At 41.8% G+C, this 16371-nt stretch overlaps 1 non-coding gene across 6 annotated transcripts in view; it reads right to left on the bottom strand.

Moving 5' to 3' along the window:
* LOC100738624 overlaps positions 1–16371 on the bottom strand; it is a 117964-nt gene that overhangs the window by 24731 nt on the left and 76862 nt on the right. For 4 of the 6 annotated variants that reach the window (XR_002336375.1, XR_002336372.1, XR_002336371.1 and 1 more), the window contains 3 exons: positions 14535–14648; positions 9522–10132; positions 230–1879 (listed from right to left, as the gene is read on the bottom strand). This is a non-coding gene — a transcript (uncharacterized LOC100738624). The remainder of the gene's footprint in view (positions 1–229; positions 1880–9521; positions 10133–14534; positions 14649–16371) is intronic. The other 2 variants (XR_002336374.1, XR_002336373.1) reach the window with 2 other exon arrangements.

Raw genomic sequence — 16371 nt, forward strand, 5'->3', positions numbered from 1 at the left:
CTAAAAAAAAAGAAAGAAAGAAACAGATGATATGGCTTAGAGACATGCACCCATTAATAAAAGAAAAGGTAAATCTGTGAGGCTTCATCCCTGACTTGCAAATTTTCGAATGCAAATTGCCTCTGAAGCAATCAGCATGAAAGTCTCAGCCCAAAGCAACAGGTAAGGAATCTCGGTTCCAGACCCCCCAAGAACGATGACATAGAAATAAATTCAGAGGAGCACTTACGGTTATCTTGTCTTCTGTTTGTCACCCCATCCTTACTTGGCCGTCCTCACAAATAAGCCATTAGGCGATGTTCCCACGTAGACCATGTCCGGCTAGCAGGGAGAAAAGCCTGCTCAGTTTCCAGTGCTATGGCACTTCTTACGCGTTCTTCACCCTTTGCAGGTGGAATATTGAGTTGGAAAAAAAAATTATTTGCTTCACCCTCAGTTTCCATTTTTGTCCCCAGGGTTTCTCTTTCTAGACAAAAGCACAAGGTTTTGCAAGAACTGGGGGAAGATCATTTTCTTTGAGTGGAACATTTATACTAATCCTTGGCCATTCATGTGTTTCAGGATCTATTTGCTGGACAACACATTCGTGTGACTGTAAAATAGTCTGTCACCTTGGGATACCAGTTGTCTCCAAACGGGAAGACTTGACCTTCATTTCAGCAGGGAACGGAAAGGAATGTCATTTTCTTTTGGTCTGTTGAACAATGTGACCTCTTGTTCTGCATCGGCCTCTGGCTCCAGCCCTGCCCTTCCCTCTAAATCACTCACTCTTGAAGATCCTGCCCTAGACCTTTTTCTTTGCTTGCTAAAAACGGGCAGTAGATAAGGATGCTGGAAGGTCAAGTTCCTTAGGAAGTAACACTGATTTTTGACAGTGGAAGGGGCTCAGTCCTAACCCAGAGGTCCCAGGTGAGGAAGAAAGCCTCTCTGCAAGCCTTGTGCTTCCCTGCAGTAAGACTATGCCTCTCTGGAGAGCAGCCACTCTGACTAATCAGGAATGAGCCTGATAATAGAAGAATCTAACTAGAGTTGACACATTCTCATTAGAGTGGCTGAAACAAAAGCACATATGGATCTTTCTGAATCATTGAACACACACTGCTTGATAAATTATATTCTCATTTCCAGAGGCTCTGTCTCTGAATGCCTCGGCAGGTAGGAACCATCCTTAGCTCTGGGTTGCCTCTTTTCCCCACCCCTAAATGGATTCAGTGGACAGGTGGGAAGTAAAGAGAAAAAGGTAACCATCAGCTGCTGGCAAGTTTGTCTTCAATAAGGCTTAGCTAAGCGAACCCCGACACTGAACCCCAAGACACCAGTGCCTTTTGCACAGCTGCTGCTCTCCATGAAAGAATAGGAATTCAACTGGTGTTGGAAGGGCGGGGAAGGGTGACATGAATGTTTTTCCTAAAACTATGCTTCTTTGACTCTATTCTCTGAGTTGTGGGTGATTATATTGTTCTCCTTCAGGTTCTGATTTTGGCAAGAAAAGTGTTCTGAAGTGGAATCAGGTGAGAGGGAGCAGGTCTGGCTTTAGGAAACCTGCCCCCCCACCTCACACAACTGATGCCTCTAGGCTGTGGGGCTGGGGCTCCAGTTAACTTCTGCATCCGCAGGTCCAAACCTCAGAAAGAGCCTGTGTTTGTGAGGATCTTATGGCTGGCCACAGAAACCCACTTGGAATGGCTGCATCACAAGAAGAACATGCCAGAAGCACAGTGCGTTGCTCCCAAAATGGGCCAGCAAGTCCAGGGATCCAGGACCAGGCACATGTGTGGGTTCCTTTGCTGCTGCTGCTGACCCTCCCCAGCTCCAGACTCCGAGCACCAACTTGCCTCGCTGCCCTTGGGAACAGGAGCTGTCCTGCTATCCGCCGCACCTAATTCAAAGTTCCAGTGAGAGCATGTGATTGGTCAAGCTGAAGAATGTTCTCACACTTTGCTGGTAAGAGAGGGATGGGGACAACTACCTGGCCTTTTTCAGCTTCTTTGGTAGGAAGCAAGTGAGTTTGGATTCTCAACAGATTCTCCCCCACCCCTCCCCACCCCCAAAAAAAGGAAAGGGAGGGAGGAAGGAACCTGGACGAATGTTCACTCATTCAAGACCCTCTCAACAATTTTGACAAAATGCAGCATTAACCAGTGTCCACAGGAAGGGACTGCTGCCCTCTCTATATCGCCTTCAATCCCCACTAATTCTGTTTTGCCCTTAATGAGCCAATACAGTTTGAAAAAAACTGGCAATTCTGATATAAGATCTAACCTTAGTCCTCCAAATCCCCCAGGGAATATCATTATTCAGATGCTTCAGCCTTTACAGAAGTTTTGCATTGCCTTTTTTCTAAACTAAAGGTTATTTTAAAATAAAAATGGCTGAACTGTTTTAAAAAAAAGAAAAAGGTAAAAGCTATTTGTGATATTTTTTGAAGAGCAATAATAAAAGGAACCTCAGGTCCCTAATTTTTCTTCTACCTGAAAAAAAAAAACAAAACCTCCTAAAAAAATTTTTAATTTCTCAGAAGCGCCTTTAATTCTGCTTTTCTTCTCATTGCCATCCCTGAAAGATAGCCCTACAGGAAAAGATAACAAAACAGGTAGAAAAAGTTTTTTAGAATCATGGCACAAAATTTTACTGTTTTTTTAATAGTAGAATGAATATTATTCTGATCCACAGAAAGACAAATGATTATAGAGGAAAAAAAAACATAAACTATCTCTTTGATTTTTTGAGTATATGCCATTGCCAGATCCCCTTGAGAAATGGATTCCCTGCAGGTCTTACTTCCAGACAGGCAATAAACTACATGACCTCTGAAATTCCTTTTAGTGAGCTGAGCCCTAGACACGAGTTGTTAACTAAGGCAACACATGGCCAGGCTCCCCTGCACAAGCAAACAGAAAATTGGGCAAATTCCAGGGGATTCATTCTCAACACTCCCCCTTCAAGGGCTGTGAAAAGAAAGCTCATTTGAATTAATTGCTTTCCTTTACTCGTGGAGATCCGTTCAGAACGAATTACTTTATAACCCCAAAATAAATGTTGAATTTTTGCTTTGTCAGTAGTGATTTGGTTTTTTTGGAGAGAGAACATATTTGTTTATCACAGGTATGATTAAACATTGATTTTAAGAGGGAAGGAGTAAGGTAGGTAGGATTATCTTTGCAGTAGCCAGGTGAGGATGTTCTATAGGAACCCCAAATTTTATGATGGTTATATTGATTACTGATTACTGTTTATATTGATTAAGACTAAGCAATCTGCTAAGTCTATGTGTGTATGCTTTTCATTTTTTAAAGTTTTACTGAAGTTAGCCAATTTATAATGTTGTGATAATTTCTGCTGTACAACAAAGTGATTCAGTTATACACATACGCACATCCATTCTTTTTCAGATTCTTTCCCATATGGGTTATCACAGAATATTGGGTAGAGTTCCCTGTGCTATACAGTAGATCCCTGTTGACCATTCATTCCACAGACTGTGCATGTGCCAGTCCCAAACCTCCAGTCCATCTCTCCCCACCACCACCTTTCCCCTATGGTAGCCATAAGTTTGTTTTTGAAGTCTGGTTCATTTGCATCATTTTTTAGGTGTTAAAATTCTAAGGGAGGTGTAACAGTTGGTTCTTTCCAATATTATCCCTATTTGGGAGTTATCTTGTAAGTGCAAATCTCACTCAGTTTACTTTATTACAGTACCCAGAGATGATTGTATTTATGGGTCAAGTCCACCTGGTCCACTTGCTGCCCTTACTGATAACTGAAAAGAATCTTCAAATTTGAAAATGTATAAAACAAGTAAGAGAATAATTAAATTAAATTTTATCACAAATGCCAACAGCAAGTGACAAATAATTTAAGCCAAAGTCCAGCCTGGGTGTGGGACTATCTACCCTTCTGTTCTCTCTTGGTAAAGACCTTTGCTGAGAGCATGACAGCCAGGGTCAAGACCTCACTGCCCCTATTTTGTTTTCCATTCCTGCTGCTCCATCCTCAACTCACATTCTTTATTTATGTGCTTCTTCCTGGGGAGTGCTGGTCTGGTTGCTTTCTGGAACTGTCATGAATGTGCCATTGCAAAGAGTTCTGTCTCCTTACCTTAAATTGCCCAGAGTTTAGCTTTTATAGTACGATCTTTTGTCTAGAGAGTTCTTGCTATTACTAATGACTCCTGCACAGATCTCCACAGTGTAGAAACTGCAGAACTTGTGGCTTCTCTCAGGATTTGCTAGCACAAAAGCAATGTAGTATTATATTTAAGAGACTTCTGTTTCTGGGAAATTTTGACAGTTACTCCCTGTGTGATCTTACACAAGTTATACAACCTCTCAGAGCCTCCTGAAGGCAAAGTCTGTGCCTGTGATTGGTACCCAGTTAGCATTCATGGAATGGTAGCTGTTCTTATTATTTCTTCAGAACGTCTCCTTATGGAGAGGTAGGAACAGGTTCATGGAAATATAAGGGCTTGGTTGAAAAATCAGTATTGCCCAGTTGAATTGCTGCCTAAAGAATCTTTCTTATTACTCCAAGCTAATGGTTTTCTAAATCCACTCCAAATTATCTCCTGTACTCACTCTACCCATGCAAAGGAATTATTAGCTCCCAAGACTAGGGCTCAGTGGATTATGTAAGAATATACATTATTTACTATTTTTGTATTACATGAACAGAGGTAATTTGTAAAGTCAAGTATAGTTACTTATAAATTGTTCAATCTCCACAGAAAAGAAAATCATGGACTTGGCAAATAGACTTGTGGCTGCCCAATGGGAGAGGGAGGGAGTGGGAGGGATCGGGAGCTTGGGCTTATCAGATACAACTTAGAATAGATTTACAAGGAGATCCTGCTGAGTAGCATTGAGAACTGTCTAGATACTCATATTGCAACAGAACAAAGGGTGGGGGAAAAATGTATACATGTAAGGATAACTTGATCCCCATGCTGTACAGTGGGAAAAAATAAAAATAAATAATAAAATGTTTAAAAATAAATAAATAAATAAATTGTTTGTTTGTTCAAGAGCATTCATTACTAGAAGGTTTTAGGTGGTTCTGTGTTGTAAGGTCACTGACAAATCACAGCATTTCCTCCAGGTAGCCTATTTCAACCCCAGGACCCTACAGATAAAGGCCCAGCAGACCAATTATATGGATGAGGCCATGGTTGCAACTATGCAGTTTTGCATCAGAGAGCAAGTGAAAGTGCATGCTGGGCCTTCCTTACTAAAAGATCTGTTTCTAAAACACAGACGAATCTGTGTTTGGTTTAAAAAAAAAAGAGGAGGAGGGGGTGAAGAAAAGTGCCTGCCAATAAAAAAAGACTGTGTAAGCACTTTGGGGGAAATGGAGAATAAAGAACACGGTTAAAGAAAAGTGCCTTTTTTGAAGCATAAAATTGGTGTCAAAACATGGGATAATAGGAAGCATAGGAACACAGGAAGCAGAGATAGGAAGTAGGGATGCATAGGAAGCAGGGATGCATTTGAAGCAAGCATGGCTCAAGGAGTCTCAAGTATGGGACTTACTGATAATAAATCTGTTGTCAGGGAGCATGTAATTAAAAGTTGTTCATTTAGAGGAAAGCTGATGGCAAACTTTATCATGGATACATTAACCTGATACCCCCTGCCCACCCTGCCCAACCTTAGCATGATGAAAATAACTGGTACAACCATCACTCTACACCTTGTGATGTGACGCTATAGAAGTACCACACACTGCCTGGGAAGTAAGGTCATTCAAAAATTCAACCTGAGAAAAAGAATGTGTGTGTGTGTGTGTGTGTGTGTGTGTGTGTGGCTGGGTCACTTTGCTGTACAGTAGAAATTGACAGAACACTGTAAACCAACTATAATGGAAAAAATAAAAATCATTTTAAAATGGAGTTCCTTTTGTTTCTCAGCAGTTAATGAACCCAACTAGCATCCATGAGGAGGCACGTTCGATCCCTGGCCTTGCTCAGTGGGTTAAGGATCTGGCACTGCCGTGAGCTGTGATGTAGGTCTCAGATGTGGCTTGGATCTCACATTGCTGTGGCTGTGGTGTAGGCCTGCAGCTACAGTTCCAATTCAACTCCCAGCCTAGTAATTTCCATATGCTATTGGTGCGGCCTTAAAAAAAAAAAAAAAAAAACTTGAATCTAACCAATTTTCTAGACCTAAATTTCAATTACAGAAAATATGGAGGAGAAAAGTAAGAACCATTGCACTGACCTGATGAGGTAGATAGCATTGACCAAATTCACAATGTGAGACATTCTACAGGGTAAATGACTATTTCTAACAAACTAATGATGTGAATAAAGGGAGTGGGGAGAGGTGTGGGCTCAAATTAAAAAGACCTGGGAGTTATCTTGTGGTGCAACAGGTTAAGGATCTGGTGTTGTCACTGCTATGGCTTAGGCTGCTGCTATGGCATGGGTTTGATCCCTGACTGGGTGGGTGCTGCCAAAAAAACCCACAAAAAACAAAACAAAAGTTCATTAAATGTAGCATTTGAAACTTTGTATGGATCCTGATAATAAATACATCAACCATAAAAATATAATCAGGGAAATCTGTTTTCCCTGATTGAAAACCCTTTATCCTTTTTGAAGCCACACTCATGGCATGCAGAAGTTCCCAGACCAGAGACAGAACCCCCACCATGGCAGTGACCCAAGCCACAGTAGTGACAACACCAGATCCTTAACCCACTGTGTCACCAGGCAATTCCAAAAAATTATTGTTGACTTTAGTATCTAAGATAATGGCAGAGTAGTTATGTTTCTTTTCCTTTTTTAATGGGAGGAAAAGACTTTCTGTGTTAGAAATGCATATGAAAGCCTTAGGTATGAAATAACACAATGTCTGGGATTTGTTTTAAAATGCTGTGGCCAAAACATGGGAAGAGGGAGGAAGCATAATTAGCAAAATGTTGATAATTGCTGAAGCTGGGTACACATGGGCTTATTATACTCTACTCTCTACCTTGGCATATTTGAAAATATCCATAATAAAAACTTTAAAAAGTGTTGATGTCCCCAAATATCTGTATATTATGTGTTTAAAGTGTAAAAAATCTTTAATTTTACTTATTTACCTACAAATGCTGAGGACCGGTGTTCCAGTTGTGGCTCAGCAGGTTAAGAATCCAACATAGTGTCCATGAGGACGCAGGTCGGATCTCTGGCTTCACTCAGTGGGTTAAGGATCCGGCACTGCCAAAAGTTCCAGCATAGGTCGTAGATGCAGCTTGGATCTGGTGTTGCTGTGGCATAGGCCAGCAGCAGCAGTTCTGATTCGACTCCTAACCTAGAAACTTCCATATGATGCAGGTATGGCCATAAAAAGAAAAAAAAATACTGGGAACAATATTTAAGATACCTCTTGTCAGTCTGGGCTGCTGTAACAAAAATACTAACAACTAGGTGGCTAGTAAACAAACATTTGTTTCTCACAGTTCTGGAGGATGGAAATCTATCATCACAGCACCAGCAGATGTGGTGTCTGGTAAGAGCCCACTTCCTGGTTTATAGACAGTGCCTTTTCTCTCTGACCTCACCTGGAAAGGACACACTAGCTCTCTGGGACCTCTTTTATGAGGGCATCAATTCCACCCTCATGTCCTGGTCCCCTCCCTCAAAGCCCCACCTCTTAACACTGTCACCTTGGAGTTAGACTTCAACCTGTAAATTTAGGGGGGGACACAAATATTCAGTCCATAGCAAGCTAAAAAGTGGAAATTTCTCCTAATTGTAGGATCCAATAGTCTAGCTTTGGAGGTTGGAAAGTTGTCAAGAGCTGTAGATTCCTGGGCATCACTGATAGACACAGGTTTTTCAGAGTCTCATGAAAAGAAAATATATAATCGGTCTCCCTAGAAATGTCAAAGAGAACCTTTATAATTCCCTGATGATAAATGTACTCTTTGTGTCCTGGAGACTTTACTAGAAGATAGAATGGCCATGGCAAAAAAAAAAAAAAAAATTGACTGGTTTTGTTACCAACATGCTGTGATAAATTAGAAGCACTGATTTAATCAGATACCCAGTGAAAAAAATACGTATCTTTGAAAAGGTGATATTTCCAACACTATCTGCCCCAGTATTATCCCCAGAAACCAGTGAAAAAGCAGCCACAGCTGTAGCTCTGGGTTAAATTCGTTAAATATTTAAGATTCAGTCTAAGAAGAAAAAGTAATCTCTGTCAAAAAAAATAAATAAATAAGAATACCTTTGTCAGCTGGGCAGGGCATATGATGAGATAAAGGATCAGGCGTGTTCCTGAATGATGCCTTTACAGTAAGGATTGGGATTGGTCAAGTCTAGGATATTAGGAGGCAGGGAGCATTCTCTTATGGGGCCAACAGAAGGGTGTCCCAGCTTGACATATACAAATGGAGGCCACCTTAGACATGTATAAATGGTGTTGACATTTCCAGAGCCAATGGACATAGGAATAAGATATAAGCCCTAAAGTCCTCAATGGCTGCTTTAAATACACAAAAGGTGTTGGTGTTAGGAGTGACCTATGTAAACACTCCCAAGGTCATTTTTCGTATCCCTGGGGCTCCTATTACCTAATTCTCTATTCAAGGAAAGAAGGTCTCCCAGAGGGCTCCACTGTGGGGACAGTGCTAACAACCTCATTTCAAGATCACCATAAGCCAATACTAAGACCTTCTAGTACCTGGAAGCCCATCGTTGGCAGTCCTTAAATTTCAACACAGGGAAATGAGATGCCACTATTCATGGCCCAAACCACGTCAGGAGATCCAAGGTGCCCATGGTGATTTTGTATCACTTAGAGTTTCTACCCATTATTATTATTATTATTATCTTACCTAGAAACACAATATTTTTAGGGAAAAAATGAATTTTCACACATTCATAAAAAAGTTTTAGTTACTCTGGATAGCATGTCCCAGTACATTCCTACTCCTCATACCAGTCACTCTAGTTTTTGCTTTCAGTTAATCAGACACCTCCATTAAAAAAAAAAAAGAATTTTCACACATTCATAAAAAAGTTTTAGTTACTCTGGATAGCATGTCCCAGTACATTTCTACTCCTCATACCAGTCACTCTAGTTTTCGCTTTCAGTTAATCAGACACCCCCATTAAAAGCACTGTGCCACAGTTATCATCTCTTTCACTGTCAAGCATCTCCTGGGTACCTATGAATCCTGCACTACCTGAGATTCAGTTAAGTGTGGATTCAGAGAAAGATGAAGTATATGTACTACCACATGAGGAGTTGGCTATGCCTGTCCTCTTCCATCTGAAAAGCATTATATCTTGTCAAGTTGTAACAGGAGAAGCCTTCATTTAAATAGTTACCCTATGATGATACATTTCAAAGCATATCTTCATTCAACTGATGTGAACATTCACTGGGGACATGTGTCATTTGCAATTTTTCCCTTAATACAACTGATTGTGACCAAGTAACAAAGAGTGATTGCTTTAGGATATCTGGCATGTGAAAATGGCCTCTGTGCAAAGAAGGAGGTTCAAGGATGTCATTAAAATGGTACCTTACCTGGGTGACACACGTGTCCGTTGAGTAAAATAATTTTTCCTCCACCTAAACATAGTTGGCCATCTACAGTTCCTGGAGCACAAATGTCTCAGGGGAGAATGAACCAATTATGCCTCTGAAGAGTAGCTGGATATTTATTCTGATACAGCTTCTGCAGGACAACCAGCAACCTCATTTGAAGTAAATTCCTTAGTCTATTCCAATAAGAATAATTGTGTTGGAACTGTGCTCCCTGCTCTAAAGAGGGCAAATCCATTTACTGCTGCAGAAAAGTCTCTGGGATGGATCTAACCTATTTGCTTTTGTGGGTTTTGATGCCGCTGAGTAAGCCCATGATATTTCAAGTTGGTGCTGGTTTAGACACAGTCGAGAGAGCTCTGTGGAGTGTATGTTTGTTTGTTTGTTTTTCAACAACTCAATCATGGCTGCAAAAACATGATCAGCATCAGAGATGTGGAGTGGTAGCTTGTCTTGACAGCAGTAAACTAATGAACATCCATCATTAGATTGTTCGAACATCTTTCACAAGAGAATATCTGACTTTAAAAGGAATTGCAGTAAAGTCTTCAGCATTTCTGTAGCATTCATCTGGGGCAATTGGTGGTGTTTACCTGTAGTTCAAATGCAAAAAGAATAGAAAAATCACATGAATGTTTCATGCCAGGCTGCTTCTGGAACAAAATTAATAATGGCTGCAATTTGCAGAATGGTTCTCTCATGTTGCAGAGGCTAAATCTGACTGATTTAATTCCCTTTCCAGTGAAGGCTTAAAATACTGCAGAAGAAACAGACTGAAAACTGTGAACATGGCACAACAACGCCATTCTCTGCTGACCAATAGCCTTCAGAGAATGCCCACCAATATTATTCTTAGCTCTATGATGTGTTTGGTTTCTCCAGTAAACCAAACACTGTTTTCCCAGATTCATCCATTTTCATTTTAGGTGGATTCTAATTGGCTCCCACTGAGGCTTGGCAGCCACCAAACTGATCATATGCCAGTTTAATTGACTCTAGGGATATTTAACAAATTGTTCACTATTTCACTGTGCACTGAAGGGTAGCTATAACTATTCTTTTTTCCTGTCACAACCATTGTGGCCACTATGACAGCCCTGCACATGATTTATTTTGTGACATAATTTTCTATGGAGGGAAAAATAATGTTTCACCATCTCCATCTCCTCTACCACTGAAAATATGATTAAGATCAAAGGTAGACTCTTGCTTATACATGAAAAATAACGATTGCTAGCCTGTCAATTTGTGGAGGAAATTGTGACTTAATTCCATATGACACTGGACATCTACAAAGATACATCACAGTGAAACCATTGTGTGATCATTCATTCCATCCTTCCAAAATGAACACTGAATGAGCTTTAATAAAATGTAATAGACCTATTCATCAGATGTTTAAGGAGTGAGTTTTAAATAAAACAGGATCATAGAAAACATCTTTGAAACATTTGAATCCAAGCTTTTGATTCTTTAAAAACAAACCCATTAGAGAAAAAAAAAAATTGCACTTGACGATATTGTTCATAGAGGATGAAGACTTAACTTCCTGGTGATAATTCGTAATGCAGTAAAAGGAAAATATGCAAATTTTCAGGAAGCATTCAACCTAAGAGGCTTTTCTTGTTTAGAAGAGTTTAGTTGCTTTGACCCCTTCCATTCAATGAGTTAACTCTGGGGTCGGCAGACATCCCACATTATGGGGTGAGCTGCGAGTTATAGCTTGAATTTGGGCAAATGTGCAAACTGGAGGGACAGATGGGGGAGCAGCATGCAAAGATCACGAGAGGCCCCTCTTAAATGAGAATCTGCTATAATCAGAGGCAGGAAGATAATTCTTCCACTGACCTATGGGGCACAAAGAACATCATGGCCATTACATCATAAATGAGCCCAGAGGCCAAATGGCAGAAGATGCAGGGAGCTATTATAAATTTTATAACCTGATCTCCTCTCCTCAAATGAGAGTTTAGTATTATAAAGCTACATTTTCATGCAATGAGCACAAAGGGGCCCTTCCCCAAACTTCCGGGAACTCTTCATTCATTTCTTCACTTTTCCTTCTTTTGCCAGCCCTTTTCTCCATCTGCTTTCCAAGCCTGCACCACAGTTCTACTCTTCCTTGTGCTCACCGCACTGGAGACCCACTCATCAGATGTCATACAGGGCATCTGATGAGCGGCTCAAACTCATCAATTTTGGAGCCTGCGGCTCTAACAACCTGAGTTAGGGCAGTGGAATAGTCCCCAGGGCGTTACCACCAGCTATAAGGAGAATAGTTTATTGGGTGCCTAAGTACTGTTTTAGGTGCTTATGATGTATTAGGGAACAATGCATCCTAAGGAGTTCAACTCCAGGCCAAAATCCTATGAGGAATCTTTCAGGCCTCACCATGGCCAATTACAAGGCTTTGCCTGGCTGGTATTATGGGGGAAAGCGGTCCTCCGTACCCCAGAGTTGGTGCATGGTCTGTGCTCAGCATCCTCTGCAGGAAGTGGCATTCAAGGACTTGAGATCCCTCGGCTGGCCAGGCTCCTATGCTCACCTGTCCTCCTAGCCTTAGTGCCTCCAACTGGGTGCATCTTTACTTGGGAGAGGGCTGCTCAGCTGAGAAAGTGGTTCAGATACCTCTGCCAAAACCTCCTTATGGGAGGCAGCTCTTGGAGATATCTTTTTCCACTCTGAATCAGCATTAAGTACCATCTCTCTTCTAGTCCTTATCCTTTTCCTACCCACCCCATCCCCACTTTCCATAAAACAGGAGCCTGTCATTCAGGGAACCCTCAGCAGTTTGCTGATCCACCTGATTCTCACCTGGTGCCATTCCTGGGGGGCGTGGGGACAGAAAAGTGGGGAAGCCAGCACCTAGTCTGTCTTTGTGGCCTCTTGCCAACACTATTATGGTAAGTGAATAAAAGCTTAATTGTTTGGCTCGTTGTCCTAAATAGCCGCCTTGACACAGGGCAGCTTTCTAACCAGTCCCTGCCCTTGTGAAGCATACACTCATGATTACTCTCTGATTTGGGCTAAAAATTAAAGGCCTTTCAAAAGTAAATTAGAAGATAGAACATTAATTCATTATCAATAACAATCCAAATATTAATTTCAAAACTAGTACTTAGGGAAGTACAAAACACCACATGCTGTCCAAATTTGTAAGTTTTGGGTAAACATTTCCTGAAAGGTCTTAGTGGCTGTCTTAGTCATCTTCAGCAGCTATAACAAAATACCATAAACAACAGACATTTATTTCTTACAGTTCTGGAGGCTGGGAAACCATGATCAAGGTACCAGCAGGTTCAGCTCCCAGCAAGGGCCTGCTTCCCGCATTGTTGATGGCCAGCTTCTTGCTGTGTCCTCACAGGCACAGAGAGCAAGCTCTGGTTTCTTTCTCTTCTTATAAGGACACTTATCCCACCGTGAGAGACCCCACACACATGACCTCGTCCAAACCTAATTGCCTCTCAAAAACCCACCCCCAATACTATCACATTTGAGGGTTAGGGCTTCAGTGGTTGAATTTGGGGTAAACACAAACCTACCCCCACTGCAGACACCAGCTGCAAGTTCGGAGGTCCCCAGGGTCACCTTGCCTTCAGACTATCCGGCCACAAATTTGGGGGTTTCCCATGAATATCCTCAGGTTTGATCACTTGCTAGAGCAATTCAAAGAACTCAGGCAAGCAGGAGTTCCTACTGTGGCGCAGCAGAAATGAATCCAACTAGGAACAATGAGGTTGCAGGTTTGATCCCTGGCCTCCATCAGAGGGTTAAGGATCTGGGGTTGCTGTGAGCTGTGGTGTAGTTTGCAGACATGGCTTGGATCTGGTGTTGCTGTGGCTGTGGCGTAGGCCAGCGGCTACAGCTCCGATTGGACCCCTAGCCTGGGAACCTCCATATGCCACAAGTGTGGCTATAAAAGGCAAAACAAAACAAAACAAAACAAAATCCTCAGGCAAGCATTATACTTACAATTGTGGTTTTATTATAGCAAGAGGATGCAAATTAGAACCAGAGATGCACAGGGTTAAGTCGGGGAGGGTCCCAAGTATAAAGCTTCCATCGTCCTCGGGGACACATTACCCTCTCAGCATTGAAATGCAACCATCATCAAAGAGTACTGCCAACCAGGAAAGCTCACCCAAGCTTTGTGCCCAGAGTTTGTATTGGAGTTTCAATACAAAGGCACAAATGAATCATCGCCAACATGGTTAGACTCAATTTCCAATACTGTCTCTCCCGATTCTGGACTGATACTCATGGCTCAGGTCCAACTCCCCAATCATATCATTGGTCTCTCTGATGCAGCCAAAAATAACATAGTAGTAAAATAGCAAAACTTGCAAATTATTTAATTTTGGGGGGCCACACCTGTGGCATGTGGCCAGGGATTGAAACCACACCACAGCTACCGCATTGACAATGCTGGAACCTTAACCTGCTCTGCCACAAGGGAACACCTGCAAATTATTTAATTTTTAAATAAATTATCAGTTCACATTATCCATATTGCAACAGACTCGGATTCCCATGCATTCTGATCAGATTTACTTTTCTTTTACTTTTCTTGCTTTTTTTTTTTTTTAAGGGCCAAGCCTATGGCATATGGAAGTTCCCAGCAACTGCCAGCCTACACCACAGTCACAGCAACACCAGATTTGAGCCACATCTGCAGCCTGCACCACAACTTGGGCAACACTGGATCCTTAACCACTGAGTGAGGCCAGGGATCGAACCTTCGTCCTCATGGATACTAGTCAAGTTCTTAACCCACTGAGCCACAATGGGAACTTGCCTAATCAGATTTCTTAAGTGAGAGAGAAGGGCACAATACCACAGGCAGAGAGCTGGGACTGAGTAAAAGCCATGGTTGAGCTTCCCCATGCCTCAGCCCTCAGGGTGCTTTCTTTATATAAACATCATCTGTCACAGGTGGCAGCTCAGATGGAGAGCCAAAAGGAACCAGTCAGGTAGAGGAAACAAATATGTACCTACTTATAGTCTTGACATCAAATCCTCTTTTCTGAAGTGCCATTATCGCAGACTACCTCTCCTATTTGTTTTTCCTGTGTTTCTGCAAAGACAGGACTGGGGACACATGTGTGAAGCCTGGAAGCAGAGGGAAATATTTAAAATTGGTTTTCAGTAATCTAATGATCCTCATGCTTTTTGATAATTTTGAGCCAAGCATTGTTATTGTCACTGAACCATGTCTGAAATGGATCTACTGTTAAACCTTTCTAGTTGGGATAGTTTTATTTCTTAAATGGAGTGAAAAATACCTGACAAGTACACATAATTGCTTAACATTCAAAAAATTCTTACCAGAAGCAGCATAGGGCATGCATGAAATCTGCCTTGCTAGCCTGGGAACTTCCATGTGCCACAGGCACAGCCAAAAAAAAGCTAAAAAAGGTATCCACCTCATGGGGCTGAAATAAATATTAAGATAATACCTGGCACAAAGTAAACAGTCAATAAAAGTTAACTTAAAAAAAAAAAATCCTGGAGTTCCCGTCGTGGTGCAGCGGAAACGAATCTGACTAGGAAAAATGAGGTTGCGGGTTTGATCCCTGTCCTTGCTCAGTGGGTTAAGGATCCGGCGTTTCTGTGAGCTGGGGTGTAGGCTGCAGATGCGGCTTGGATCTGGCGTTGCTGTGGCTCTGGCATAGGCTGGTGGCTACAGCTCTGACTGGACCCCTAGCCTGGGAACCTCCATATGCTGCGGGAGCAGCCCAAGAAATAGCAAAAAGACAAAAAAAAAAAAAAAAAAAGTTCCAAATATCTAATCTCATAGTTGGCTCCATTGGCAACCAGCCCCCATTCTTAGGTGCTTTCCAAAGATCAGTTCATTAACATAAAAAAAAATGGTAGCAATGGTTGGAAGCATGGGTAGAGTCCAGGTTCCTGAACAGGTCTGATAAGATCCTTTATAATCTGGTTCCTGCTGGGCATCATTCTGCTTTGATACTCGTGTTCCTTTTCTTCCTTTTTCCTCATCCTTGCTATCCTGGTTTGAACATACTATATAAAGCATGAACATTTCTTTTTTTCTAAAACCATACCCATAGCATGCAAAAGTTCCTAGGCCAGGGGTTGAACCTGCACCACCGCAGTGACAATGCCAGATCCTTAACCCACTGAGCCACAAAGGACCTCTGGGTGAATATTTCTTTAATCCTTGCCTTAGAACATTTTCCAGAGAAACCCATAACAGAAAATCAAAGTAGGAAAATGAGCCTAGAAGGCAGAGAGAATGTGAGGGTTGACTTGCCCATTATTCTAAACCACCTCCTTCTACCCCCTTCAGCTTTTCTTCTAGCTGAAATTCAGAACTGGTCTCTGGATGGTCTCTATATTTTCCATAAGCTTCAAAAACTAAACTTTGGTACTATACACTGATGATGATGATGATTCTGAAGATCTTATCTCATTCTGACATTTCTCTTGGGCTACAGATTTATGTAGCCAGACTCACATACCCTTCAAACTCATCCCGTTCTGGCCCGAACTCTTCATCTCCCCACAGCTGACCTTCCCCTGCTATCCCCTGGCTCAACTAAACCTGGAGTCCCTCCTGACCCCTCATCGCCCCCACCTTTCACACTCAGCTTGGCATCAAGTCTTATCTATTTTCCCCCATCACTCTAACTCTAAACACTATTTTCTCCATTTTCATGCCACGCCCCTGATTAACCCTATTAGCCCACCATGCATTCTCGCCTGCAAAAATGTCATGGCCTTCTAATCGGCCTCACTTTTTCTAATCTTTCTCCCTGCAAATCCCTTCTCCAAAGTACAGCAAGAGTGGCTTTCTGAACGGCAAACCTAG

Source organism: Sus scrofa, chromosome 10 (assembly GCF_000003025.6).
Source record: "Sus scrofa isolate TJ Tabasco breed Duroc chromosome 10, Sscrofa11.1, whole genome shotgun sequence".
Taxonomy (NCBI): Eukaryota; Metazoa; Chordata; class Mammalia; order Artiodactyla; family Suidae; genus Sus; species Sus scrofa.